Raw genomic sequence first — 5,134 nt, 5'->3', positions numbered from 1 at the left:
TATTTGGCTCTTAATTTATTTGTACTTTGGATTTCTCATAGAAGAGAAACTGTGTGATACTGAAGCTCGTGTGTCTGATTTATCTCACTTAACATTATGATCTCAAAGTGCACCCATTTTCCTACAAAGGGCTCAAGTATATCCTTCTTGACAGCCCTATGTTGTATGTTCATTTTCTTTTCTCCTGTCATTTGAGAAGTTTAGGTTGATGAAAGGGTTGACTAAAAAAGAATTTGGTTAAAGACATCTTCACACAGGTAGAATTTCCCAGAGGACAGGTGTGCTTTAGGGGGAGCTCCTCCCAAAAGTAACTGAGCTCTTGTGACAATGTGTGCACAGACCTCGGCAGTTAAGCCAGGGAGAAGCACACTTCTGGTGGTGGCGAGGCCGCCTCTGGTGTCCCGTCACCTAGATCCAAAGCCCTCCACCCAGAAAGCAGTTTTTACACCATTGCCCTGAACTGAGCGTTAAATCCTAGGGTTTGTCACCCCTTCAGGCCACGTGTCAGTGAAGGGCTTACGCCAACTTTGGTGTTGTTGCCACGCACTGCTGCCATTAAGTGGTGCGTGTTTTTCCTGGGAGTCCGCCCCGCCCACCTGTGCATGTTGGGTGGGAACTTCATTTTCTGTTTGGTTTCTATTTCTTCGGGAGCCTGGCTGCTCAACAAATTTACCACTTGCTTAAAATAAGTAGATGAAAATGTACTTAAGGAACCCACAATTGCCGGTAATTGCTACCTGATACCGTTTTTCAATTAAGCGGTTGCTAACACCCAGCTGAGGACAGTGGTCATTTACAGCAGGGGACCTGCTTGCATGCTGGTGGCTCTGGCTAAACTAGGAAACTACCTTATTTGGGAAATGACCCTATTTTCTAAACTACCTAGAATCATATCCTTTCACTGTGGCGCTCCCTGATTTCTGATCACCAGCGTGGCAGATTTGCACGGCCGCAACCCATGGAGCAGACTAGAGGACTTTTCATGAGGAGGAAGGGGCACAGTTTTAACTCCTGATGGATGATCTTAGGTGCTACTGTTTGCACCATGACTGTGTTTCACTACAGCGACAGGCAGCCCTGGGAACACATCTGGTAGGAAAAGGGAGGGCCCGAGGGTTGTACGTTATACGCATCACGTCAGATATAGGATCAGTCGCAACACCCGTTTCAGAGGCGCCAAAGCACAAAACGAAAGCATCAAGCCTAAACAAAAACACCAATAGTAAAATCATTGCAGAGGGAGCAAAATCATTTCTATATAAATCAGCTCTCCTATCAGTCAAAGTTCTTTAGCACCACACTCACCAGGGTGGCCTTTGCCTGGGAGGCCTGAATGAATGAACGTCAGCAGTAACAGAAAACCAAAGAAAAGAAAGATTCTTGAGGATCAAGGCAGATTGAGGCTGTGAAACAGCTGAGAACAGTCCGTGTTACCAAGAACACAGACAGCATTAGCTTTCATTAAGCACAGTGTAGGCGGACAAAAGCGAAAGACACAGGCCTGCACCCCCGCCTCTAGGAAAGGAGAAGAGTGAGACACCTGGTAGTAAATAAATAATCACATCAGATGGTGACCAAGGCTCAGCAGAAAGTCAGCCCAAGCAACAGTTTCCAGAGACTGGCCAGGAGCTAATTCATGCAGAAGCACGGGCTTTCAGATTTCCTCCAACATGGTGAGTTCCCGGGAGAGCCTCGAAGAAGGAAGCTGTTCTCCCAGAAAAGCAGCCCAGGGCTCTGAGAGGGACAGCGCGTCCCTCCCAGCCCTGGAGCCCAGACTTCCCATCAGATAAGAGGAGGACTGCCTCTCCTCACCGTGCTCCTCCACACCCCAGGGTCTGAAGTGAGCAGTCAGCAGCTTTAGGACTCTGCCGTAGGACCCTGGAGGGTGCAGAGCTGGCGGACATTTTTGAAGAAGTTGTCACCACCCTAGGTGGCACTTGGCGTTAAAGTCCTTTCATATCTGGAGTCTTTAAAAGAAAAAAGACATCCCACTAGTACCAAAAAAAATCAATGCACAAAGGATACCTGGTAAGCACCTGGTGACAAAATGCATTATTACTGTGTCTGCACGGGCTGCTGTGTCTGCACACGCTGGGGGTTCCGAGGAGATCAACCCCTTGGAGCTTCCCAGGACAGGTCGGGAAGAGGCCAGGGAAGGGCTCGCCCACCTCCCTTCCCCCACCCTCGAGCTTCAGTTTCCAAGGAGGAACCTGGATAACTGGGTGTGCACTGCCCTTCCCACTAGCAACTCACTTAGCCAAACCAAAAGACACTGGAAACCGCCATGTGTATGATTTGGAAAGAAACCTATTCATAACACCACCAGCAGGAGACCAGAACATCTAAACAATGGACTGGGCCTCCACAGAACAAACAGGCAAAGCAGATTTCACAGTGCAATGCTGTCGCGCTTGCAAGAAGGAAGGAAGAAATCTGCTGTGGTTCACGGCTGTCTACATTGCTGAGGTCTTTAAGATAGTAAGTGTCCCTCTATCCTCACAACAACGGGGTGAAGGAACCACTATTACTATTACCCTACTTTACAGATGAAATGATAGACATTATAGAGATTAACTCTTACACAGAAATCCACAGCTAGTAAGCAGCAAGGATCGGATTACAGACCCCAGAACTTAAGTTCCCACTTGAAGTTTGTCCAGTACTGCAGCATGTGTGTTAAAGTGCAGAGACCAATAGCTAGGATACATGAGAGTGAGCCGGGGCATTAGTATACATCTGCCAGGTCAAGAAGTGGGAACCTTGGGGGCTGGGGATTTAGCTCAGCGGCAAAAGCACCTGCCTGGCAAGTGCAAAGTCGTGAGTTTGGTTCCCGGTACCGGAGAAAAAAAAAAAAAAAAAAAAAAAAACCCTGTCTCAAGAAGTGGGAACCTTGGATGTCACACAGAAACCACAGTGTGTGGTCACCTTAATTACCACACAGTGAAATGGTAGGAAAACAAAAAGTGTCTCCAAATATTATTTATTCATCAAAGCAGTCATGATTTATTGAGTACCTACTATGTGCCAGGTAACATCCCAGGCAGTGAGTCAAATAGGAAAAGTCCCTTATCTTGTGAAGTTCACGTCCTAATGAATGACGTGTGTGTGTCTGTGTGTGTGTGTGTGTGTGTGCGCGCTATGATTGTGTGCCAATCAGTAAATGTGCATGTGTGTACAATGAAAAAACATATTAAACATTTTTTACCCTATAATCTATTGGGGTTGAACTTTGATCTAGTAAATCTAGACAGTAGCTCAGGTTTTATGAATTGAACCTTACTTTAGTTTATGAGACCTTAACATGTTAAACTCATACAGTGGTTCCCCTTTATCTACAGGGGAACATGTTCTAAGACCCCCCACTCTCAAATGCCTGAAACCACACATAGGCCCAAACTCTCTATATACCTACGATAAAGTTTAACTTGCAAACTAGGCAGAGGAAGAGATTAACAGCAACAAACAACAAAATAGAACAATTAGAATGGCATGCTTTTATAAAACTTAGGTGAATGTAGTCTATCTGCTTGGAAAGAATCAGCACAAATGTTAATATTTTCAGACCAGGTTGAACACAAGTCACTTGGAAAAAATTAAATTGCAGATAAGAGAAAGTGGCTAGACTTCATAAGCACTGAAACTCTGCATCTTCCAGATCACAGGAAAGGCCGCAGTAAGTCTCAGAAGTTCCACACTCATGTTCTGACTCTCGTATTGCTCACCTGTCTCATATTGCCTTTGGGTTAGCTGTGCCCTACCCAGTCCAGAGAGTGCTGTGAGGTCACGTTAACACTGACTTTGGGTCCCATTCTGCTTTCACATATGATCACATTTGGGCCTCACAGGGACCCTGGGAAGGAGGCAGTGGAATTATCACAACTGAGTGCTTTGCTGTGATAATCCAAGATGGCACACATGAGGTGAAAGGGGTCCCACACAAGGCTCAAGAGTAGGGCTCTGGCCAGGGCTGGGTGAGACGAGGCACCCAGAGGTGCCCTAGAGCCCATAGGTGGAAGGACAAAAGAGCTCTCCCTCTGGATCCCTAGACACTGCTCCAGGACCACAGGGACACCAACAGCTCCTCACAGAAATGGTGCCACACCTGCGTAGAAATGACACACTTCCTCCTGTGTATGGGGAACCACCTCGGGTCAACCTCCATCTACCATGCAGATGCCGTGTAGACAGCTCTCATGCTACATCACACAGGGAACAGCAACAAGAAAAACATCTGCATGTGCTAGGCCCAAAGGCAAATTCTTCCTAATATTTTCAGTGGGCTGTTGGTTGAATGCACACATGCAGACCCTTGTGTCCCTTCTCAGGACAAGCAGTGTGGCAGCACCAGGCACAGGAGCCTGAGGAAGAACCAGCTGGAGCCCCTCTTCCACCCAGTAGCTGTGATGCCTGGGACGTATTACTTAATGAAGTTCCCTAGAGCTTGTCCCTTCACCTACTGGAGCTACTAGGAGATGGAATGAGGTAGTGAGGACAAAGTGCTTGGCCCAGAACCCGGCAGGGAGCAATGCTCCATCCTTGTTGGCTATTATTATTTCATTAGTGACAGAGTCCCACCCATTTCCACCCTCCAGTGGCACAGAAAACCCAGCACTGGCTGCCTCGCTCTGCTCCCGCTTCCCAGCATGGGATGCCTAGGAAGCAGACCTGGAACCGAGAGTGGTCAGTGAACAGTGGCAGAGTCAGGGAAACATGGTAAGGAAGCTGTGTCACAGCCCTGGGATTCCCTAAGAAACATCCTATGGACAACAAAATCTTGCATCTTTTTCAGTACACCTCCCCGTGCAGAGTAGGCAGGTGTAAGCTAACTCGTTTTCAGCAGAAATTTCTAAGTATAATTGTAAGTTCTGTTTTCTCCTGTCTTTCCCATGTGAGCCTCTGTACACCAACACAAAAGAAGAAGGTAAAATTCACCTGTGAGGTATGATTCCCTCCCAGCCACATCAGCCCTTTCCAGAGAATCCCCCTACCCCGCCCTGGAATTACTAGAGTGGGAGAGGGATACTAGACATCTTCAGACAGAAGAAGCACTGGACAAATCTACATCAGACACCTCAGGAATAGTGATGAACAATGGACAGATTGTTGCAGGAAATATGTCAATTATGATTCATTA

The sequence above is a fragment of the Chinchilla lanigera genome, unplaced genomic scaffold (assembly GCF_000276665.1).
Source record: "Chinchilla lanigera isolate Chin_1 unplaced genomic scaffold, ChiLan1.0 scaffold00069, whole genome shotgun sequence".
Taxonomy (NCBI): domain Eukaryota; kingdom Metazoa; phylum Chordata; class Mammalia; order Rodentia; family Chinchillidae; genus Chinchilla; species Chinchilla lanigera.
Note: the sequence above shows the minus strand (reverse complement) of the source record.